Source organism: Martes martes (assembly GCF_963455335.1).
Source record: "Martes martes genome assembly, chromosome: 3".
In the NCBI taxonomy this organism is placed as follows: Eukaryota; Metazoa; Chordata; class Mammalia; order Carnivora; family Mustelidae; genus Martes; species Martes martes.
Window position 1 is genome coordinate 191,140,449 of NC_137890.1, and position 26,622 is coordinate 191,167,070.

A 26,622-nucleotide genomic window follows, 5' to 3' on the forward strand; every position below is an offset into this window, starting at 1 on the left:
ATCATGACCTGAGCCAAAATCAAGAGTTGGTTGCTTAACAGACTGAACCACCCTGGAACCCCATCTTTTGTCCTTTTCTTAAAGAAAAAAAAATCATTTTTCCATTTCAGTTTAACCTAGACTTGAGCATTTGTTCTGGACAGCGTCCTTCTGCCTCCTTCAAAGTCATGTTTTATGAAATATCTTAAATTCCTTCTATACTATGGGCTCCTTAGCTTAGCCTAGAAACTTTCTCAACTCCTTAGAGTTCAAAAATTAAAACAAAAACAAAGGAAGACAAAAAGCAAAGCACAAGTTAAGAAAACAATCCAAAAAAATCCCTTTATCTTTACTTAGAAAGTTCCTGGAATAGTTTATGCTCACTGACTTCTTTCTTACAGTTCTTATGTAACAAATGAATTTATCTTGGCAAAGTAAATGTCATATCTTGCATCTTCCATCACTTGATAATTACTGAAGCATTTGACCCAAACCTATACTTTTTTTCCTAATTTCAAAGAAAGATATTCATTATCAAATTGATTTTTTATAACAATGGCACATGTTCACTGGAGAAACTACAACACGCAAAACATTTACTGTAATGAAAGGCATCTCAAATGTAACATCTAAAGGCAACTGTCAGAATTTTGATAATTTCTTAAAATGTTCCATCTAGGATTATATTTTACCATCATAGCAAAATATGTTGTTTATAGGAAGATCATTTATAATTTATTTTTACAACATATCATAACCTGTCACTACATTACACAATTACTCGTGAAACATAACTTAATTGGCTTCATGGTTTTCCATCATTTGTATGTTTCTCACTGTGGTGTCAGACAGTCCCTTGTTGTTGCAAATGAGACTGTTTCCATTGTTTCATTGTCATAAATTACACTGTGAGAACCATCTCTATGTAATTTCTGTTCTTGTTTCTTATTAATCAATCAAAAGGTGTGAACATATTAACTCTAATATATAAAAATATTTTTTATAACGATTTGGCAACACACTCTAGGAAATGATCTATCTCATTAGACTCACTAGTAAATGAATATATTCACATTTAAGATCATTGCTGATCAGGCAGGCAGAATGACATCTTGATGTTAGAGAAAATGTAGACTTAATTACTCATGAAACAGAAAGTTATATATTTATGAAACAGTTATATTTCTTTTACTGTGACTTATATGCATATATCGACAATCTGCTTTTCCTATATGTCATTTATCTTTCTCTTATTGATTCACAAACTATCTTTATATCTACCTATCATATGCTGTTAAATAGTTTTCAAAATTTTCTAATGTTCAACTAATTTATTCTTTTTATTATGATTTTTGACATACAAAAATTTAAGTGATGTTTTCTCTTTTATTGCTTCTATCATTTTGCTTTTTTGGTGTTTTTTGATATATAGAAATGTTTAAATTGCATCTTTTTTTCTCTCTTCTGTCACACCCACTTTAAAAATATTTCCTGTTAAGAAATTTTAAAGTATTTGCTACTATTTTCTTCTAATTTTATACTTGTCTTTTTTCCTTATGTAATCCTTTAATATGTTTTGTGTGTGATTTAAGAATTTAAGTGGATTGTTGGGGCGCCTGCGTGGTTCAGTTGGTTAAGCATCTGCCTTTGGCTCAGATCATAATCTCAGAGTCCTGGACTTGAGTCCCATATCAGGTTCCCGGCTCAGCGGGGAGTCTGTTTCTTCCTCTGTCTCTGCCTGTTGCCCCCCCTGCTTGCGCTCTCTCTCTCTGTCAAGTAAATAAATAAAATCTTAAAAAAAAAAAAATTAAGTGGATTATTTCCAAATATACATGCCCAGGTTTTTTGAGACATTTTTTATCATATATAAAATTCTTATGTATATCACAGTACAGTCATGTTTCATTATTCGTATTTATTTATCTGTTCGCTCCATGAGCGAAGGACGGATTCTCACTCTAGAGTTATGGGGCTGGCTGGACAAAGGACATCCAGGAGCAGACAGAATAGACTGAGAGCAGAAGTTCAGACACGCACAGACCAGGAGAGGAAGACACCATGTGCCATACAGAGCCACAGAGAGACACTTGGAAACAGAGTGAAAAACCAGAGGCCGTGGAAGGCGGGCTTTGCGATATGGAAAAGGCGACTGCCCATGGTTCCCAAGGGAGGATAGCGTTGATTTGTTTGAATAATTCTGCCAGTTGGCAAGTGAACTGAAACTTGTTAGAGGTAAGTGGGAACTGCCCTTGATCGATCTGATAGGGGGCACTACTGGGCCAGACCATCTTCCCCACAGGAGCAGAGTAGGGAGAACTCGAAGTTAAGCCATTGTTGGCCCTCTTACTTTCACCTTACCTCAAGGCAGTACAGAATGTTGAATGAGTCCATAAGTACTTTCACTGAAATTCTTCCTATAACTGTGCACACTTCCTCTTTGTATCTCTGTCACCTTGTGTCTTTCTTTATGCCCCTCTCCTTTTTCATATAAGATAATTTAAATACATATAAAAGTAGGTGATGTCGAGGAAATAGAGTTGAAATTATTCAATTAACAACGTAAGTGAAACTCTAGGTATCTTCAGAATAAAAGATGATTTGTGTGTGTGCGCGTGCTCATGCACACGTGCACTGTTCCTGCTGTTGTTGAGAAGGTGGGAAACAAGTGCTAATTAGTCATTTACAGATCAAGCAAATAGATATTGCATGAGACAGAGAGTGTCTGGGGCCAGGGGTGAGGGGACACCCAGGAATCCCTAGGGAAAGGGTTTTTGCACCAGGAGCAATCCTTACCTCACAGACACTGCTTAAAGAAGTTTCTTATTTTTAGCAAACAGCTTTTTATCTTTCATTATCTTTAACTTATATGTTGAAATCCAACTTACAAAAAAAGGTCCAGATTTTAAATCAATATGCACGATTTAGCCATTCCATTCATAATTCCAAAGTAGTGATTTATGAAGCTAGGAACAGCTTGTATGAATTTCTATAACAGCTTAACTCACATTGTTTAATTTATAATTTACTAGGATTTTACATTTATTACCATTTCTAATTCAAAACACAATTACACTGATGAGAATGTAATGTGCTTATTCCTTTCCCAAAACGAGGAGCCATGTCTTACACATTTACATCATCAGCTAATTCAATGACCTACATGTAACGTAAGTTACGTTTAGCATATTTTTAAAGTGTGAGGTGTTTCATATTTTTGTGTTAGTGTCAATATCTAGATTGTGTAAAACTATCCCATATTAAGAGAGTATTCTAGTGAATACACTGTAGCTCACTTAATTCCCTCTTTCTGGCTGTTCTGTGTTCTTGCTTTCCTTTTGCTCTCCTTAAGCTTTGACACTATTGTATTTATAGTATCTAGAAAAGTGTCAGCCACATGGTAGGAACTCAAGAAACACCTTTTGAATGAACGAATGTTTTTGACCACCAAAATCCTATTAACAGGATAAACTAAGTTAAGTCAAAGAATTGTACAAGGTACCACGTGACTAACAGCCCAACAATGCTCGTACTCAGCGTGTTGTGAGTAATCGATACACATTGTCATAAATAATCAACCTGTTGCTTAAATCCATTGACCCATAGCCCATTCGTGTATCAGATGATGTATCTAAAAATATTCAATCATATATGCCCAGTAGGCAAATTGTCTTGCTATGTTTGAGCAAAAAGAGAAAAAAAAATGAAAGAACTAAGGAAAATTATTTGCAGCATTTTGCCTCAGTTTATTCTACCAACATGATTATTTAACATGAGCAAAGACAGAAGCATTTTTATGAAGGCCCCTTAGCATTAAGGTGATGTTTCTCCTGCTCTCCCATGGAATTTCTTCACACCTACCACAATCAGCACAGCAGTAATTAAGCAATAAGTGTAGAATTTTTTCCAAGAGATTTCAGTGATATTATGGGACTTACTGACTAAAGACCTGATGTATATAAAAACCAAAGTTAAGGGGAGGATAGAGAGTAACATAACCTCTCATACTAGGAATTAAGTAATTGTTAGAATTAATTATTCAGATAACCTGTCCATATTGATACAAATATTGTGTTATGTGTATAATCTTTACCTTTTTCAAATAAGTATGATCCTAAAGTTAAATGCCCATTTGCTTAAACACAGCTTATTAGCATACTTAATTTTAAAAACACTTACCTTTCTGTTCTGTGAATTGAGATGTACCAAATCACCCCCTTGTCTAAAGCTCTGTCTTCAAGAAACCTGCAGAATGCCTGAAATATTCAGCAAAGCCATTTGTTTATGGTTAGATGGGACAAACCTCTTTTAAAAAGCACACGTTTGGGGCACCTGGGTGGCTCAGTGGGTTAAAGCCTCTGCCTTCGGCTCAGGTCACGATTCCAGGGTCCTGGAATCGAGCCCCACATCAGGCTCTCTGCTCAGCGGGAAGCCTGCTTCCCCCTCTCTCTCTGCCTGCCTCTCTGCCTACTTGTGATCCTTCTCTCTGTCAAATAAAAATTTAAAAAAAATTTTTAAAAGCACACGTTTTCTGAGAAAGTTAATACATCATTGTTGCTATTCATTGATACCAACCAAAGGAGTTAATTCTTTTTTTTTTTTTTTCAAATGCCCACTATATGCAAAAACACTGAAGCAAGTCTCTGTGTGTTACTCTAAAACAGTCAGGCTTTACACACAGTATCATTTATATGGAGAGGAAAACTATGAAATGGCATAATGTCCAAATGTGGAAAGGAACAAATGCTGAGTTAACTGATTATGAAATAAGATCATCTCTAGTTCCAAACTCACACACTGCGTTGAAATAGGGGCTGCTTTTATCCCTGCCCAGATGCTGCATGCTCTCTCCAGTATCTGAGAATGGAGAGTAGAGAAATTAAGGGCTCTGTTTTTATATTAACAAATACGTTGGTTTCTGGAAATCCGTCTTCAAATCGATGGATGTGGAGATGTAACTAAGGGCATGAGGGGAGTGGAGTCTGCCCTAGATATGCCCAGACTCTGTCAAGAGAAAGTTCTCTTCCACCCAGGAAATAGCTTAAGAGTTCCATAGACTAGACTCAGGTTATGATGAGAGTAAACCAGAGAAAGGCATGGAAAGAGAAAAAAGTTAAAACTACACTGAATTTCACCAATGAGTCATGGGCCAGCCTTGCAGAAATATATCTGGTTTCCTAAAGAATTAGCACCAACTTTGTATTCCATGTTGTAGAGCGTCCAAAAAATAATTTGCATTTGACATTTACTCTAATCAGCTGAACGGCATTAAGGTGAACGTGTGTGAAAACTACAGACATGGAATCCTGAAACTTTGATGCTGCATCAACGAAGTATGTGAACGTTGGCTCTTGACATCAAGCCATCTGGGAGAAGAGAGAGAAAATAAAGGTACTTTGAAGAAGGCTGTCTATCTAGGACTGAGCCGTCGCAGATTTTTGAGATTATTTTTAAAAGTATCTTATGGTTTTCAGAGTCCACGTTTCTCATTACGATCTCCATTTAGTAAATAAGTCTGCCTGAGCGCTTTTCAAAACGCTGTGAATAAAATGTATGCTTGGCAAAAAAGAACGTTGTACCTCCCAAATGTGTATTATGTAACTCAAAATCTTCAAACAGATTGGTAACTAATGACATAAACTTACACAGTGATTTCAGGGTGGTAGGTTTTTAGATATCAAATTGAGAACAATTCTCTAACTCAACTTCAAGTCACACCCATTTCTATTGTATCATTAATAAATCAGACATCTGGGGGCACCTGTGTCGTGCAGTCGGTTAAGCGTCTGACTCTTGATTTCAGCTCAGGTCATGATCTCAGGGTTCTGGGATGGAGGCCACGGTCAGGCTCCGCGCTCGACGCAGAGTCTGCTTGAGATTTCTCTCTCCCTCTGTCTCTCTCTCTCCCTCTCCCACTCACGTTCTTTCTCTCTTTCTCTAAAATAAATAAATATATCTTAAAAAGAAAAAAAGAAGGAAGAAAGGAAGGAAGGAAGGGAGGGATGAAGAAACCGGACATCGGGGTCCCTCTGTTGACAAGGAAGATAGAAAGCCAGAAGGGTGACAGGGTGGAGAGCGCTAAGGAAGACAGGCACGGAGTGGCTCAGTCATGGGAAGGTTTCGCACCTGGGAACGCTTCTGCCTAAGGGACAGAGAACAGCCCCGCCAACTGTTGGCATGGAGGAGTGGAAACAGGAGCCATGCACTGGGCAACAGGCAACAGTTGACAAGGGAGCGGGCCCACAGAGAAACGTCATTTGGAACGTTATTCCATTATTCGGAATAACGGGCCAAAGGGCAGGAGGACGGAGCTGTCACAGATGAGATTTTCAAGTAGGTAAACTAAAAAAGAGTGAATTCTAGAAGCCAACAAAAATGACAATCCTATTAAAAGGAAGGTGTGAAACTTTTCCTTAACAACATAACAAAATGTATTTTAACTTATAGGGGCATAGTTCTTTGGGCAGGAAATTTACCGACACTTCTTCATTTTGTACGAGATTAACAACAAGGGGCACCTGGGTGGCTCAGTGGGTTTGGCTCAGGTCATGATCTCAGGGTCCTGGGATCGAGCCCCGCGTCGGGCTCTCTGCTCGGCAGGGAGCCTGCTTCCCCCTCTCTCTCTCTGCCTGCTGCTCTGCCTACTTGTGATCTCTCTGTGTCAAATAAATAAATGAATAAAAATCTTTAAAAAAATGAAATAAGCAACAAGTAATTTTTAAATTTTTCTAACATACACAACATATGAAGAAGCTGCCATACAAAACAAATGAAGGAGAAAATTTCTGGCCTTTATGATTTTACATTTTAATGGACAATAAATTAACGAAACAGCATAGGGTCAATGAATATGTGGTCTGTAAAGGTGCTCCCTGTCTCCATTCCTTTGTTGGCTGGAACCCAAAGGATTCAGGAGAGGCTGGGATAAATCTGTGTTATTCTGGTTACCTCTGAAGGGAAAGCAAGTGTGAGATCTTAATCAGTCTATCTGGCTAGCGCAGTGGTTGGACAGGAGGCCAATGTTGTAAATTTATATTAAGAATGCATTCCAACAAATGCGGTATCCCTAGTGGAAACGAATCAATATATTTAGCTTGAAGCATTGTGATTTTTGTTTTGTTTTGTTTTTCAAACAGATCTTTTTTCCAAGAGATTCTGCACATCTGGTCTGTGATATGTTCAGCTGGTTGAAGCTAAGGTCATCAGACATCCTTTGTTTTAATAAGATCTCAAACTTCAAAAGAATACTCCCATGAGATGAACATTCTCAAATAAAGTCTTAGATAATATTAGATAACTTGAGTACGTTCAGGTGGAAAGAATGTCCCAAAAGGGAAACTGCAGGTTTAAGCTAATTGTCACTCCTGTCCAAAGCATTCTTCTTCAGTTGGGAAAGAGGACTGGGAGCCTGTAGGGATTTCTCTCTGTGTGTTAGACTCTCAGTCACAATGAGCTGCCAACACTGACTAAAGCGTCAAAGATTAACAATGCACACTCGACTTGACCCCACCCAATGGTAAAAAAGTGTGATGCCAGAAGAAAATTTAACTGGTGTAGGAAGGAAGCTTATTGCTCTTAATGAAAAGACACAGGCATTTTATTTGCTAGAAGAAAATTGCAGTAACCTGAAAGACATAAACACAATTTATTTAAACTACAGAAAGAGTTCATCTAATTAGAGTGGAAACAGGAAATTTTGATGATTCTAATAAAATGTACTCTTTCCTGTTCTACAGTGCATAATTCAGCCCACAGTGCTCACCCTTATGAAACGTATCAGCTGCAATCCCCTTACGCAGCTGACCCTCATTAATTAATAATTGTATGTCATGGGTAAGATGAGTCTCTAAGTCAGCCTCTTTGTCGGGCAGATTTAAGATCCATTAAAGTATATTTAACCCTGAGTGGGGAAGAGAAATAATTAGGATCGATGAGCTGGAAATCAAGCACCTTGGAACAGTCAGGTTTGCAGTTGTCTGGGAAAAGTAAGCTGGGCTGCATTTGAGATGCACAGACATTCTTCCTTGTTACAGAGGGGAAAAAAAGTTAACCTCTGTATATACCAGACGCATCAATTTTTAATACCGATTTATATTCAGTATTTTCACTGCATCTTGCATGTAACTACATCATTCTTTTTAGGAGTAAGCAGACTGGTAGATAAAACTACATATTCAATTATGTATAACTTGGTTTCCTTTGTATTTGCTGTTGCAAGCCCACTTGTTACTAAATGATATATTTTTAATTAGCTTCGTCCGCTTGGCACTCAGAAGGTTGACTTGGGCTTTCTCTGGAGTCCTGTTAACCAAATGACCTGTTTCGGGTTATGGGCCTTCTCCTGCCCTAGGCAGGACAAAGGACATGCATTTTCTTCACACACTGGTCTTCAAGGATCTCTATCTGTCATATTTATTGCCTCCCCCCTCCCAGCACCCCTCCCCCCAGCTCTTCCCAGCCAGGTCCCTCCCTGCTCTACCTGGTCCTGGCTCCTCCGGGGCTGACTGGCTTGCTCATTTCCACACTCCCTACGCCCTTTCTTTCAACCAGGTTTTCTACTAAGCTGCCTTATGAGTCTGAAAGCTCTCTTTCAAACCTATCTTCTAAATCTTCTCTTTAAAATACTGCAGGGAACGTAAGTACCCTTTGACTAGGCATTTATGGTTTCACTTATATGCCTACATAACCAATTTGTATGCAGTATGTATTAAAAATAGATGGGACTAGAAATTTCATTTCTTCATGATAAAATGCAACTTTAAATCAACATTAGACTCCATAAATGTTAATGGATTTACCATTTCCCTAGAGTCACACCACCGAAACAAAGTTATATGCGATACACGCAAGATTCCCTGCGTATCCCAGTGTTTTCAAGCAATCAGATAATGCTAGAAATGTTGATCTACTGGGAAACTTGGATGATAGCCAACATTCTTTGAGAACCTCGAAGAACTTGATATCCTTACTAAAATCAGATATAACTGAGCTAATATTCGTTGTTTAGATTCCCCCATTTGAAAGTATGCAACAAAGATTCAAGATAATCAAGCGGCTACTGAACTGTGACTACTGGAAAGCCAAAGAAATAAATAAACGTAAAGGACTGTTACTGGACTTGTATGGCTTGGTCCATAACGTAAAAGGGTGATTTTACTCAGGCTTAGTGACTTTGCCCTTCTCCTACACAACACACAGAAAGAGTGGAAAGATTGGCGGTCGTAGATTACTGGATAACTAAATAAATATCCTATAGCAGATCATTGGAAAGGAAAACCATATGGCTCCAAGAGCCTCCAAATATGCTAATTTGCCAATCCCACTAGGATTAAAAAAAAAAAAAAATTCTTCCTTCCAGCTGTCTTTTTATTCCCACCATTAGAGACATTCATCTGTCTGTAAGTCACAGCAGAACACGATCTGCTGAACATCACTTTTTTAAAATGTGAACCTAAGTGGAAGAGACCGGGAGCAAGATGCCTCGCCTTAAGCATCTCCTATCAGCAAGTTAGTATAGCTCTGTTCATCAAATTAACGAATTTTTACCACAAAATCCCTAAATTCCCACCAGAAGGAGGAAGAAACCCAGTCCTTTGGTACTAAGAAGGCAACAGGAAACACTGACCTGGGAGTCAAGTCTTAGCAAAGCACCAACTTGAGAATGTAGACATTGAGTGTGAAGGTGGCATTTATAGAACATACCAGGAGTTGGGGTAAAAGTCCCTCAGTTAGGATGTGCAGAACAAGCTTTCTTATCACCCCATCATCATGAATTCATACTTCCATTTTTTTTCTAGCTTTCCCTTTCCTCTTCTTCTCCCCTGGATGATGCCTTAATTACTGTTATAATGCCAAGCTTTTCCCTTATATATCTATAAATGAACAACAGAAAATTATGAGGAAAAAATAAATACTACATCCTCATTCTAGTCAAGGAAAATTGTAGTAATGTGATCATGTAATTTCTTCCATTTCACCAAATTTTTGATAGCTAAATATACCTTTTCTGGAAGAACAGATTATTAAAGCAAACCTATATGAGGTTACAGTAGATAACTCAGCTATGAGAAATTTTATTTATTAGTGTGTTTTATAAATACTACCTTTGTAGTGAAGGCTGATCTTCATTAAATTGTGTACGCCAAAATATTTACCAAGAACCTATATAATGACAGAACTCACCTAGGTGTTGCAAGTCAAAAAAAAAAAAAAAAAAAGCATCCTGCTGTCATGGATCTTAAATTCCACTGAGTTAGATGGAAAATAAGTGAAAAATTAAATTTTTCCAAGTAGCAATACATATTCTGAAGAAATTTAAAAGGGATAATGTGGCAGTGCCTGGTGGGAGTGACCTTTCAGATAACAAGGGCACATAAGGGGTTGATAGATGTGGGATCCAGCCTCATAAAAATCTAGGCGTACGGAGGGTATTTTGCTTTAAGCAGAAGTGACAGCCTCGAGGTGGGAACAGGGCAGCATCTGTTCAAGGAAACAAAAGAAGCTTTTGTGCTGGATGTGGAAAGCGTAACAGGAAAAGTGACAGGAAATGTCCAGTTACACCTGGAGGGTCTTGCAGATCCTAGTAAGGAATTTGGATTCTATTCTAAATTTAATAAGAAGCCATTGGGGATCTTTACATAGTTTATATACCTTTTCTGTACCGTGAAGTGGCATGACTCTTACTCTATTTTTATTGGAGATAAAAAACGGAACGATGAACTTAAAATAAACTACAATATTTTGATAGCCGTTTGTCAAGTGTCAAGGGTTTGAACTACCTAGCTTTGTTCTTTTTTTCTTGAGTTTCTAGTTCTGTGTATTTTTTTTGTTTTCTGAGCCCAGAGCAATGGTGAGAAGTTTAGAGGAAGAGATTCTTTGGAGAAACAGGAAAGTTGGAATTAAACTATTGGCATTGAGATAAAGGTTCTGATTTGGATTTCTTCCCTGACTTTTCTTTTTATTTCCAATGGGGAAAATGGAAGAATGTGAGCTCATCTGTAAAAGGGCCAAGTCTGATTTGTTTTCCCTATAAATCCGACATAACTGCAATCAGGACTTATGTCATTCTTGCTTTTTTGAGGGGGAGAGGGGGGTCTGCTTGTCTGAACAAAGAGAGACTTAATTTTGGGATAGAAAGTAACTTTTAGGGGTGCCGGGGTGGCTCAGTCATTAAGCATCTGCCTTCGGCTCAGGTCATGGTCTCAGGGTCCTGGGGTTGAGCCTCGCATTGGGCCCCCTGCTCAGGCAGGAGCCTGCTTCTCCCTCTGCCTGCTTCTCCTTCTGCTTGTGCTCTCTCTCTCTCTGTCAAATAAATAAATAAAATATTTCTAAAAAGGAACTTTTAGAGGAGAAACGAAAGAGGTTGTAGAAAGAAAAGGAAGAGGAGAGAATTTAGGAATGAAAAGGAAATGGCAGAAAATGTGTGCAAAATTACCATATTCCAGTAACAATCCGTCCCTTAATCAATATTGAGTGCAACAAAGGCACCTGCACAGGGGAAGAGGGTTGGGGAATGGGTTGCAATTTTGGTGTAAGAATACTAATCTTTCTCCTTTTCCTCAAAAAAATAGGTGATAGGTACATAGTTAAGGATACAGAGAAAAAAAGAGTGTGAGAAAAAGGGTAAAGAAAATGGCGCTAGCCAAGGTGAAAAGTTTGGTGTACTTACAGCAGGGATTTAGCCAAAGACTCATAGTGCTTATTATGGCGTCTTGTAAAGTTATTTGTTTTGCTGGCCTATAACTATAAATACATTAATAAAGAGTAATTCTGAATATAGAAAATGAACAACCACTCCAGACTTTTACCTTAGGTCATATTTTAAACCCATAAAATTTCCATAGAAGTTTCTAGCAAGAGCTCTATAAGAGTTGCCTAAAATGGAATTCTTCAAAATAAGTTCCCTCAACTTCAAAAAGAATGACTATGCAATAATTTGAACTGATCTAATTCTTTTAGGAAGTATATGTATTTTAAAGCAATATTTGAGATCTGGTTCTGATCGTCTGTCACATTGATTTAAGCTTATCACTAATCATTTTGTGATCATTATAACTTTATAAAGAGCAGCTTTATCTCGAGGACATTGCAAAGTATTACAGAGATAGAAAAGGGAACTAAATTTTTGATCAGCTGAGAAACAGATACTATGTTAAGTATTTGGTTAATCCTTCCAACCATACTTTGAAGTAAGTATGACCAACTTCGATTCACAGATAATAAAAGTTAGTTGCTTAGGAAAGTTCAACAATTTTCCCAAAGTTTTCAGTTAGAAAGACCCAGAAACAACATTCGAACATTAGTTTGCATAACTGGTTTTACTACATAGAACTTTAAAATTAGAGGAGATTTTGAAGGTTATGTAGTTCAACTTTCCACTCAGTGCTGGAATGCCTTCTGTGGTACCTGTCCCTGATGGTCACGCAGTCTTACCCGTAAACCCCCACTCCAAGAAAACAAAAGAAAATCTTCCCTTGGTATTTTCAAAATTCCCTGTTGTAAAGATCCATATAAACAAAGGATCTTTATAAATTGGAAAACACAGCATCTGATGTAATCCATCTCCATCATTAATTTATAAGTTTACTGGAATTCTAATAAAAATCCAGTTTTTTTTTATAGAGGTTGACTGTCCAATTTCACAATACAAAGAAAGGAGCTTATGTAAGTAGTCAAGAAAAGAAACATATAGGAAGATACCTAATAGAACTAAGAACTAAGAAGATAATTACCAGATATAAGGATTTTATTAACAGAATGCTTAAGACATTTACAACAGTGTGGTTTGGGAAACCAATCAGATGAAACAAGGAATTCAGAAACAGTGTTAGACGTAATGTGTGTAGCAGTAGAAAAGGTGATGATACAATACATGGAAAAAACATTGATTAATTCATGAACATACTGGCAAGTTAGTTATCTGTATGAAAAAGAGGAAAATTAGATTGTTGCATCTACACCTTACAAAAAAATAACTTCGAGAAGTTTTAATGCCTAAGGTAAAAAATAATAAAGCTTCAAAAGTTCTATGACAGAATATAGGCAAATTTCTCTGTATCATTAGACTAAGGAGGAATTCGATTGGAAGAAAAAATGTTATTAAAATGTCCATACTACCCAAAGGAATTTACAGATTTAATGCAATCCCTATCAAAATACCAACAACATTTTTCACAGAACTAGAAAAAATAATCCTAAAATTTGGATTTTAGAACCAAAGAAGACCCCAAATAGCCAAAAAAAAATCTTGAAAAAGAGAAAGAAACCTGGAGGTATCACAATTCCAGATTTCAAGTCATACTACAAAGCAAAGTAATCAAAACAGTATGGTTTGCCTAAAAATAGGCACATAGATCAAAGGAACAGATTAGAAAGCCCAGAAATAAACCAACGTTTATATGGTCAATTAATCCCTGACAAAGGAGGCAAAAATATGCAATGGGGAAAAGCCTCTTCAACAGATCGTGTTGGGAGAACTAGACAGCTCCATGCAAAAGAATGTAACTGGGCCACTGGCTTGACCAATACGCAAAGATAAGTCCACAATGGAAGAAGGACCTGAATGTGAGACAGGAAAACATGAAAATCCTAGAGGAGAGCACAGGCAGTAAGTTCTCTGACATCAGACATAGGGACTTATTTCTAGGTATGTCTCCTGAAGCCAGGGAAACAAAAGCAAAAGTGAACTACTGTGCTACATCAAAATAAAAACTTCTGCACAGCAAAGGAAACAATCAACAAAACTAAAAGGCAAACCACAAAATGGGAGAAGATATTTGCAAATGACGTATCTGATAAAGGGTTAGGATCCAAAATATATAAAGAACTTATATAACGCAACACTCAAAAAACAAATAACCCAATTAAAAATGGACAGAAGACATGAACAGACATTTGTCCAAAGAAGACATACAGATGGCCAACAGACATATGAAGAGATGCTCAACATCACTCGTCATCAGGGAAATACAAATCAAAATAACAGTTAGATATCACCTCACGCCTGTCAGAATGGCTTAAATCAAAAACATAAAAAACAAGTATTGGTGAAGATGTGAAGAAATAGAAACTCTCATATACTGTTGGTGGGAGTGCAAAATGGTGCAGCCACTGTGGAAAATAGTATGGAGGTTCCCCCAAAAGTTGAAAATACTGGGACACATGGAGGGTTCAGTCACTTAAGAATCTGCCTTTGGCTCAGGTCATGGGTGATCCTGGGATCCTGGGATGGAATCCCGCATTGGGCTCCTGGCTCAGCAGGGTGCCTGCTTCTCTCTTTGCCTGTTGCTCCCCCTGCTTGTTCTCTCTCTCTCTCTCTCTCTCTCTCTCGTGCACGCGCACTGTCTCTCATAAATAAATAAATAAATAAATTTTTAAGTTAAAAATACAACCATTTTACACTCCAGTAATCACACTATTGAGTACTTACCCCCAAAATACAAAAACACTAATCCAAAGGCCTATATGCACCACTATGGTTTTTGCAGCATTATTTACAATAGTCAAATATGGACACAGCCCAAGTGTCCATTGATAGACAAATGGATAAAGAAGATGTGGTATATGTTTGTGTGTGTGTGTACATGTACACATATGTGCACACACACATAGAATGTATAGAACATGAATTATGGAATTTATAATAGAATATGATTCAGCCATAAAAAGAATGAAATCTTGCCATTTACAACAACATGGATAGATCCAGAGAGTATACTACTAACTGAAATAATCCAGTCAGAGAAAGAAAAATATCATATGATTTCATTCATATGTGGAATTTAAGAAAGAAATGAGAAAAGGGGGGGGTGGGGGAGAGACAAACCAAGAAACAAACTCTTAATTTTAGAGAACAAGATGATGGTTACCAGAGCAGGGTGCTGGGATGGGTGAAACAGATGAGGGAAAGTAAGAGTACACTGACCAGATGAGCACTGAGTAATGTATAGAACTTTTTAATACATTGCGCTTCTGAAACTATTGTAACACTGTATGTTAACTATACTGGAACTTTTTTAAAAATATATTTATTTATTTATCAGAGACAAGCAGGCAGAGCAGCAGGCAGAGGGAGAAGCAGGCTCCCCACTGAGCAGGGAGCCCGATGTGGGGCTTGATCACAGGACCCTGGGATCATGACCTGAGCCAAAGGCAGACGCTTAACTGACTGAGCCATCCAGGTGCCCCTATACTGAAAGTTTTAAAAATAAAAAATAAATAAAAATTCAAAAAAAAAAAAACAGGAAAAGTAAAAGCCATAAAGGAAAAGAATAACAAATTTATCTAAAATGAAAACATTATGTGAGGCTTGGAAAAATAAAAGGTGAAAAAATGATATTGAAGAAGTTTGCAATCATACAAATAATAAAAGAATAACATCTACAACATGGAGGTATACCTGAATTTATGTAGATAAATAGCTACATAGATAACAGATGAAAGGAGGAGAGAGAGAGGCAGTTTCCTTTATACATTGCCATTAAAAAAACCACCCCAAAACAAAATGATTTAAAGCAACAAAAATTATTCGTTGTGTTCACTAATTTGCACTGTGCACAGCACTTGATAGGGATTACTTGTTTCTGCTCTGTGTTCCCTGGGCATCTTTCCTGATGTAATTTTAGGATCTCTCCATGTAGACCCTACATGCTGTTTCCAGCATGACAGCTCAGTGTAGTTCAAATTCTTGCACGGCAGGTTAACGCTCCAAAAAGTGTGCTCCAAGAGGTATACTCCAAGAGGTAAGAAAGCTAAAACAAAACAAAACAAAGCAACCTCTTGTAATTAGGATCAACTCTAATCTGATAATTCAGTGTAGAAAACTACCCAAGAGTGTGAATATTGGAAGATGTGGATCATTGTTAGGGGCATTTAAATATATATATTCTACCTATCCATCTATCTATCTATCTACCTATCTATCTATCTAAAATAAATTTTGAAAAGCCAAAACCTGATTTTAGAAAAAGAGTAAAGAACATGAACAGACAACAATTAAGGTATCTGAAATTAGCAGTATTTATGGTTTAACATTTTTTGTAAAAAATGGGAGTTCAAATTACTAAGATCGGGGCGCCTGGGTGGTTCAGTGGGTTGAGTGTCTGCCTTTGGCTCAGTCATGATGCTGGGGTCCTGACATGGAGCCCTGCGTTGGGCTCCCTGCTCAGCGGGGAACCTGCTTCTCCCTCCCCTGCTCCCCCTGTTGTGCTCACTTGTTCTCTCTCTCTCCTCTATCTCTGTCGACTAAGTAAATAAGATCTTTTAAATAAATTACTAAATAAATAAAATTACTAAGATCACATTAAAAAGTAGTTCAGTAATGTCCAGAAATTTGAAGACTCCCTACCTTTGGCAAAGCACTTCCGTTTCTACCTACCCGCCTTAGAGAAACTCCCTAACGCTGAGTATTAGGAAATGTGTGAAGAAAAAAAAAGGTTTGTAGTAGCATCGTTTATCATAATGAGAAAAATAAGTAAACAAATCACTTTGTTGTTTCTAGGTCAGGAAATTGACAAAAAAATAATGATGGTTTTTAAAGTCACATAGTATGGCAGTTAAAATGACTACACTACATCTAAACACATTTACACTGAGGAATGTCAGAAAAACGCATATTGACTGAAATAAGTTAGCTGATAAAGCATTAGTACACTGTTAATACACTATTTAAAGTTTTAGATGCAAAATAATGTTATATCGTTGAAAGATCAAATATCGACAACGAGAGTTACAAATTTATGAAAACATTGCAATCGAATTATTACACTGCCCCTAGGAGGACTTTTTTTAAGGCAAAGAAAATCATGAACCAAAAGGAAGAAGGGAGGAACGGAGGCGGGGAGGAAAGGAGAAAATGAACGAGGAAAAAAACTTTCTAAAGAATGTGCATTACGCAAAGAACTTCCTCAGTGATTCTTGTCTAGCCGACAAAAGTTGGAGAAAACCATCACCTCTGCCCCAACGGCTAACAGTTCCCAAAGCTGAGGTTTTACCACCCTTACTCCTTAGCAGAGAAGACCTAGCATTACAAAACCGGTAAAAACAAACAAAAAAAGGCCTGGTCCTTCAAAAGAGATGTTCCACTCCCAAGCTGCTCCTGAGAGCATACCATGGTGATGCTCCCTGGTGGATGGGCTCCTGCGGACCAAACCTCGATGACTCAGTCTATGTCTCTTGTTTGGCTACTGCTTGCCCTCCGGAGCCTGATTCCTTAATGGAGACACCATAGCTCTTCAGGAACCAGGAATGATACTCCTCTCCGCGTGCTTATCATAAAACTGATGTCAGTCTCACAACCGAGTCGTCTCCCAGAGGCACCTCCTGCAAGGTCAGGAAGCTTGGGTCATAAAGCATTTGGGTCTCAGGAGTACCGCAGACCAAGAACTAGAGTGTCATTTGGACCCTCGTCTTTGGAGAAGGCATTCCTCCGGCTGTCTTGCTGAATTCCGTTTCAGCAATTTCATGACCTTTTCTTGGCACCTGGCACCTGGCACCTACAACTGTAACTCAACAGGCCGGCATTTCCATCACCACCTCCCACCCAGGAGAATGTGTCAGGCTCCACTATATATACATGGGCCAGGACTCGGTCAAAATCTCCTGTTTCATAAACAAAAGGTACAATTAAGAGCAAGTGTATTTACAAAGGGGAGCATAAACCAAATCGGAAAGAGAATACTTAAATGTATCTAAAATTATAGGTTTTATTAGCCTTGTTGTGTGGGAGAGGTGAGCTTAAAGTACCATCACTTTACATGAGAAATTCTTGAGTGATTACTGATGTGATTGCTGTGTATGAAAATATAATTTTGAAGTAATCCAATGACAAAAGCAAAACAAGAAAGTACAAAGGACACAGAAGTATCAGACATTTGGGAGGATATAATAAAAAGCATTCAGGGTAAAAAAAAAAAAGCATTCAGGGTTACTTGAGAGTGACTCATCACAAATTTCAGTAAAGAAGAAAACATAAGAAAAGCTTGTCAGGGTCATCGTAGACTCGTGTTCATAAAGAAATAAAAAAAATTGTTCTAAGAAAATGTGGTGGAAGAGGGAGTCAATATATGTGAAAAAATCACTAGGAGGCGAATTTGTATTCACCACGGATTTTTAAAGTTAGTAGTCTGAAATAGATAAAATAACAATGAATAAATTATGATTTTATCTATATTTTCTTTTTACATTGTAATAATTTCAAAAATACTTGGAATACATGATTCAGATTAATGAGAAAACTGAAGTAGGTTACAATACATGCTAAAAAAGATCTTATATGTATTAACTAATAAAACCTTTTCTGGATTATTATGTGCGCTGGCTCTGGGACTTGGGTTTTATTAAATATATTTCAAATAGACTATTTCAATTGAACCCCCTTTGCTGAAATTAGGTTATTTTTAAGTTCAACCAGCAAATTTGTGTGTAATCGGTTTGCACACTTTCGGTCTCTTAGCCGAGCCTACTTCTGTTAGGTCTATGCATGGGTCGAGGTGTGAGGGCTTCCGTATTTTCCAGCAAGTGCCTTTGTTTTTTACAGAAATGATAAACCCTTTGCCACTCTGCCAGTTCTGGTTGAAATTAGCCTCTGGGATCAAAAGTTATTAGTTGAAAAGGATAGGGCAGACTGACATAGTGATTTTATAATTCTATTGTCCTAGGAAAGTAGGCTAATGAGGGTTGACTGGTGCAAATAAAAATGATCATGAAATGCTCCAGGCACCACACCTCTATAAATAGTGAGGAGAAACAGCCTATAAAACCTCCCCTGCTGCCACTCCGCGCAGCTGATAAGGTGAACCCAGCCCAGGAAGAAAGGAGAAGGAGATAATCCTCTCCCCTGTTATCTGTCCTCTTAATCCCTTTGACACTGTGATCTTCACTTTTTCCAAAACAAAGGATAGTGATACATGCCCGAACCCTGTTGTCTTTCTGTGGTTCTCCTGAATAATTCAACATATTCACTTCCCTTATTTATGAACATACGTGACTGCAAAAACAACTAAGAAATGAAGCTCCAGTGACTCCCACCTAGCGGAGGCGATGCTGAAAAGGAGCCTAGGATGAGTGTGAGATCCTCCGACAAGTGATTGTAAATGTATGTGAATGACACTCTGTTTGGGAGCTGCTACGACCCAGCCAGACTCCTGAATTTGTACTGTACGACGACTCAGTTGTTTTTGTTCAAGCTCCCAGTACTCTTTGAATTTCATTAGCAAATTGAATATATCTTGCAGAGACATACTTGCAGTACACTGTGTCCACCCTGGGAGGACAGAGATACAGAATTCCAGTGGAAGGAAACAAAAGAGTCAGAGACAGTAAAGAGCTCACTCCCACGGCCTTATAGGAACTTCACATATACTGGAGGGAGCAACACAGATTCGTGGGGAATAATGGATTGTTGAAGGGCTGGTGTTGTAGAAATTGGTTCGCTGTTTAGAGGAAAAAAATCAAAGTAAATTCCCATTTAATATTATACCCAAAGTTGGATTCTACATGGATTATAGATTTAATATACCTTAACCTAAGATTTATATATATATATAACTATAAAATTATAACATTTTATATATATATATATAAAATATAGAAATTGTTATATCTAACATACAAAAACATAGGAAAACATCCTAAAATTAGAAGTGTGAAAGGACTTCAAGAGCACTAATAAAAAAACCTTGATGAATTTAATTATATGTGAAAATTAAGAGTTTATGATCATTTTCTTGCCAGGAGGCTCTCATTGAATGTTCTTCAGCTATCTAACATGTCTTGGTAACTTGGGACCACTAGCACAACCTGTCAGCATCGCTGTCATATTCCTCCGAGGAGGACATATTGCTGGTATATAAACTATCCCAATTTCTCCCTAAAAGTTTAGCCACCACTTGTAAATACATATATGAGGGGAATGAGACGTATACATCAGCCAGATTAAAAAGATGAAGGTACATCAGGTTAAGGTATCTGAAATGTCTAAAGCTACCAACAGACTAATGACTAGAAAAGACAAAATACACTTGCAAATCAAGTGAATTTTTAAAAAGTGAAATTCAAAAGATGAGTATATAAAGAAATGTTCAGCTTTGCTTAGAGTAATGCGAATTAGGGTAGGAATAGATCGATTTCAACCTCTTGGGCTGGCTATAAAGAGAGAGCTGCATAATGTCAAGTGTTGCTGGAGAGAAGCTCCTACAAATCCTCACACCCCGTTGGTGGGATTGATGTAGCTGAAACAAAGGAGGGGGATGCGCCGTTGGGCAGCAATTCTGCTTTGGCTTTATACAACGAAGAAACCACCCCACAGTGTATAAGAGACACGTACTGTGTTCACTGCAGCGCTGTTTAGAGGGACGCAGAATTGGAAATAATCTGGGTGTCCACCTCTGGAGAAGTAGGTACACAAGATGTGGCAGATGCACACCGCGCCAAGTCAAAGGAGAATAACCAAATATATACATAACAATATACAGATCTAAAATACCGTTTCATGGAAAATAATAATGATGATTAATATTAATAAATAGAAAGATACATAACACAATACCACTTAAGTATATTCATTAACATTCGAACAAAATCGCACGTTATTTTTACAATATCACAACCAACATCAGGTATCAGTATCTATATTGGTATGGTTGTCTGTGAGGTAGGAAGGGAATGGTAATAAAGGGAAACAAAAAAAGCTATATCAACAGGTTAAGTATTTGAGACAAGTTCTTTGCTTAAAACAATGAAAATAATATGATTAACTAAACCAGGTGTTTCCGGTGTCAACAACAGAAACAAAGGCGAAGCAGGTATTATCTCCATTCTCACTACTTTTTATGAGAATCCCTGATTTTCACAGCTATTCACGGAATAGGTGAAGACATGATTTCCCATTTGGACAAATGCAGGGAATCATTTTGTGGTGCCGTTACCCATTTCAGCCGTGATCAGGTTCAATTTGGTTTTCTAAGTACTGTCCGTTCCTCTACAAAGCTTGTTACTTCCCACTCTATTAAGTCTCTCTGGCTCTGGCTCTGGCTCTCTCTCTGTTTCTCTCCCTCCCTCCCTCCCTCCCTCTCGCCCTCCTTCCTCCTACCTCCCCCTCTCCCTCCCCATCTTGGCCTCAATCATTCCTCAACTATTGTAAAGAGAGTGGAAGTGATAAACAAGTTCTGTTCTGTGGGTACAAAATTCTATGTAATTAGGGCGAGCTAATACTGGATCTGCTAAAAAGAGTCTGACTGCCAGGGCATGGTGGTGGGAGCAGCTCCCACACACTGCACAGGCACAATAGCCAACTGTTTACAGTATAGTAAGCACTACTAAGTGTTCTTTATAGTGGAAGGATTTGGCATTCACAAATCATTAAGCAGGCACATGTGTTAATTCTTGCAGAGCATGAGAAATTATCTCTGGAAATCTGGCTCAAAATACAACTTCTACACTTTAACCTTGGTTGAATTAGGAATCAGAAAACTCAAGTCCTATTCACCACTCAAAATTTACTAGTTATACAAGTTTCAAAGACATTTTAATATTTCTGTCCTTTGTTTTGTGTCATTTAAATATCCATTTTATAATACTCTGCTTACCCAAAGGATGGGATTTGAACATGTGATCCCTGGATCCTTGAATTGAACCAAATGGACCGAAATGATTAAAAGGTCTGCGTTCACTCCTCTTCTTACACAGATGGAAGGACACTACACAACTGCAAACTTGCAAAGAAACACATCTGGACTGCTCCTGGAGGGTGTATTTAAAAAGTTTACCAGATCCAGCTTCACCATGGAACAGAGATGAGGAGAGCCAACGTCCTGAAGTTCAGTGTCTTTCCAAGAGCTCACAGGTGCACAGCGCGGGAGCTGAGAACGGAAGCCAAGCCTTGATCCTCAGATGAGTGTTTCACTTCTAAACTTGACTTTCTAATTATATGGTTGGTCACCTGCCCTACCTGGTCTTAGAAGCTAAAGCAATTCTCCTCATACATAAAACCCCCAACATCTGAATGGAGGAAAACAGAGCATTGCTTACGTGAGGCGCTCCTAAAATGCTTGGAAGCATCGTGGGCATATTTTGCTGATGAGCATTAGCAAGCGATCGGTTTATCAGTTTAGCCAAGAGATGTCTTGGGTTTTACTAAGACGACGTGTCGGGTAGATGCCTCTCTACGATGGGCACTGTGGCACTAGCACTCCAAGGTGAGACCGTGGGGACGGTTGAGCAAGGATGACATTGCTACAAACTCCGGAGATGACGGATCACCTGGCCAGGAGGACTGGCTTGCAGGGAACGGAAGGAGAAAAGAACAGATACTGAAACAGAAAAATGTCAAGGAAAAGACGATTCGTCCAAGTTTCCAATTTAGCCAAGAGCCGGCGAGGCATTTGAGCTTTCCTTGCTGCAGGTTGCTCTGTATAAAATCAGCCCAATAATTAACTTAAATACTCCTCTTGTGCCGTATGAAATAACGTGCAACGCATTTCGACATCTACATAGCACGGAACTCTCGAAGTCAAGAAGGCGTATTCAAAAGGGAAAATGAAACCTCGTGCTACTGAACGTGCTTGCTTTAACGGAGTGCTGGCTCCAGAAGAGAAAACCCTTAAAACGTGTCCTGGAAACCTCCTCTAATTCTAAATGTGTGTGCACACAGTGTTCTTAATCGGTCAAGTCATGCTCATGTGCATGCAAAACACAAAAAAACAAATGCTTATAGAAATTTGTAATATTTTGTGATATTTCTTGTTCCTGTACATGTTGAAAAAAACAACCTTTATGTTTTATTCTGTTTTTAAGGTTTGAAATTAGTTAATGTTTTAAGCAAAAAAAATAATCATTAGAGCTCGTGGTATCTTACGTATTTCGGATATTGCTACCATAGCATACATTTGAATTTTCAGTATCAGCTTTATCTTCCTATAAAGCAGATATGGTAAACAAGGATACTGCTGCCTCATTTTTGATACGTGGGAGTACCAGGAATGTCATAGGCAATAAACTAAAAGAGTGCAGCTATGTTCACAGTTCTCTACATAATTTTTGACCAAAATCCAATTATTTAACAATTTATTAATTAGTTAAGTATAAATAAACAATGTCAAACTCAAAGTGGGATTTAAAGAATCACGAATCCTGTAGAAGGTTAAACATCCATGTCATGCCAAAATTTAAATGACCTAATTAAATTTAAACATTACTGACACAAGCACAGCACTAAAGGAACATCGGCTCATACTGAGCCTTCTCTTAAGGTCGAGTTTTCTAGAGAATCTACAGTCAAATGGATCTATTTCTGCAGGACCTCAGAATTGCTCCTTAGAGCATAGCCCTCAGCTTTAATCAGGGCCACTGCACAAATTAAAGAAAAAGTAGCCATTGTCATTTTTCATGAGCTACAAACACATCATGGATTGGATTTTCATTGCCGCTCACCCCCTCGCCTAGAAACCCTTGGGGAGGGAAAAACCCGCACGACCGTAAGCGAAGGTCCTGCCTTTATCTACTGACTGACAGGAAACAGTCAGAAGCTGTTAATTCAGTACATTGTTAATCTCAATCGGCCAAGAATGTTGCAATTGTGCAAAGTAATGTAAAGGTTTCATTTTCATATTCAGTTTTCTTGAAAAAAAAATCAGAGTAGAGATGGAGAATGATTGGGGAAAATCATTCCCACGTAATCAGGGACCACCTTTCCCGTGAGCCTGTAAACTCGAGTGTCTATTTGAAGGAAGAGTGTTTCCAAGGAGCTCGCTTGATTCCTTCACCTTCCCGCACACTACTGAACTGGAGTCTTCGTTCAGTCACCACTTACTGAGACTGTTGAGTAGTGGCGTCCGTCAATCTGGCCGCTTAGAAACCTCTCGGGTTTTTCAAAATCTATGTAAAGGGATGACTTGGTTTTTGTTTGTTTCTCCTCAAAGAGACAAGCAAATGATAATCAAAAACAAAACTCACAGGGACGTCTGGGTGGCTCAGTCGGTTAAGCGGCTGCTTTCGGCTCAGGTCATGATCCCAGAATCCTGGGATCGAGTCCCACTTTGGGCTTCCTTGCTTGGCAGAGAGCCTGCTTCTCTCTCTCCCTCTGCTGCCACTCGGCCTGCTTGTGCTCTCTCTCTGCCAAATAACTAAGTAAAGTCTTTAAGAAAAAAAAAAGAAAGAAAGAAAGAAAGAAAAACCTCACAGACACATTTTTTTTAATTTTTAAAATTTTTCATAAACATATAATGTATTTTTATCCCCAGGGGTACAGGTCTTCATAGACACATTTTTAAAAGCAATTTTACAAGAATAACAAGGGCTTCTCGACTCGGTGCATTAACCCAAAGGGACCCTCGAATGCCTCAGGTTATCAATGTGTAATGACCTCCGTTTCCATTCTTCTGCTCTTTCTTCTTTTTCCTCCTTTCTCACGACACTGAAAATACAAGCACGAACATTTTGATGCATTTGCTGTTGACGATTCTGACACGCGGGCAGCCAAGAACTAGTGGCAACTGTTTCTGAACAACACGCTGAGTAACTAAAGTGACTGAAGTGCGGGTTCGCTTCAGAGTAAATTCATTGCATCTTTTAAGAAATACTTTCCCTTTCAAAAGACCCGCAATAAAGTTTCGTGAGGGTGTTCGGCGGTACCGCAGTTAAAGCTCCTTACTTGTTCTTCTCAGAAGACAATGCATTCGGCTAGTCCTCGGGACACGGCCCAGTGGAGACAGCAATCCGCTGTGTCCCGAGTATGGGTTGGTCTGGTTTCTGTCAACGTAATTAAATAAGGGACATTTGTGTCAGTGTGCAGGGATGCTAAGTACGCTCAGCCACCTGGCTTCTGCTCTGGTTCTCCAGGACCTCCGTAAACTGGGGGATTAGTAAGTCGTGTTCTTCCAGCAAGTGCTAAATGATTTCCTGATTCTCTTTTCACTGGTGTCACGAGCACTTCTGCGCAAATACGTGGCGGTCAACAGAGTGGAAACGAGAACCCTGACCCACGCGTGAACTCTTACCAGGACGGTGCAGACCGCAGCACGCCGAGCCCGTCTCCTCCAAACCTACCACTGCCTCCCCTCAACTGACCAGTCTCCTTCTGCAGTTGCCCAAATCAACTTTTTCTCCGTAGGGTAGCTCGAGTGATGACGAACCAGGCACAAGAGAGATGATTCGAGGCAATAGGTAGAAAGAGTACGTGGGGCCTGGAAACCGAATATGAATATGTCTGTGTAAAATACTGTTCACTGAAAAGGTTTCAGATTGTGCAGAGAAAGTCTGAACGGCATCGCGTGGTGCAGGATGTCCTGACATGAACGCGTGCACACTGGCGGAATCCTGGACACGTTGTCCGTAGGATCTGATGTATCTGAACAGGAAATAGACTTGATTACGAGGGGGCATAGTAGAAGAGAGTAGAAGGAAGAAGTTGAAGAAGTTCCTCAAACTCCCAAACGGATTACCGATGCCATGGATGTCAGTGCTGCTGACACAGGGAAATCTGCAAGGTCGCCAGGGCCAGACTTGATCCTAATATGAGGTGTTAAAGGGTATTTAAAAAAAAAAAAAAAAAGGTAAGATCATGACTCTTACACAAATATGAAATGAGCATGTGTCAGAAAGTCTACTTAACTCATTAATTAATGAGGAGACCAGTAAGATGTTCAAGCCCATTCCGAGAAGCACCCGAGAGAGCAGACGCGTACAGAAGCAGTCAGGACGATGGAAACGCACAGCATCTTCTACAGAGAAATCAGTTGTGTTTGATGAGACAAAATTCATTTGCATGTCTGGGGACAAGTATAATTTGCATTTCTATCATTAATTCACACTTTGCAAAGTGGTAAACAGAGGGACAATGAAAGGTATAGAGACACTAAAGAATCAGTAAGATGCATTACACAATACCTAATTTTCCATGGAAGATAACCTGGTCATCTTCTTGGTTCAATTTTAGAATTTAATATTTCCCATAGAAAGACGACTTAGGACTACCATGCGGATATATCAAGTAAGCCCTAGATACGAGTCTACTTCCTTCCTATCCTATCATCCTCATCATAGTAAGGGTTAAGATAATAATAGTAATTATAATTAATAGTAAGAGTCAAATTTCTTAAAAAAATAGATTAAAAGGGGGCCCTTCCTATATTTTAATCTTAAACAATTGGTAAGACACTTCTTAAATTTTCATTAAAAGGGGACCATTTATATGAACTATCTCCTTTGCAAAGCAAAGATGAAATTATTCTTGATAAAAAAAGATGAAAAGAAAATATTGCACCAGCCTACACCTTCATTTTTTGCCTTTCCAGGCCCAACTAAAGCTTGTATCTGGTCCAAATATCTTTCAAAAGATGGAACATGAATCGTTCTGAATAGTTTACTCTGAAATGAAACAAAGGGGAAAAGTACTGTTATGGGAAATATTCATCAATTGGAAAGGAATTGAGTTTCAGAAAAGGACAACACCGGATGAAAGATTTGAGAGGTGGTTTGTAGTATTTGATTTGTGTTAGAGGCTGTTCACATTTAGATGGCCTCGAATACGGAACACAGTGTGTATTTGTTCTTTATTTTAAAAGTTATCATCTTTTTTTTTTTTCCTCTATTGTGGGCAGAAGGGAATTTATCAAGTAGATGAGCTTTGGGGATATGGGGTACTAACTTTCC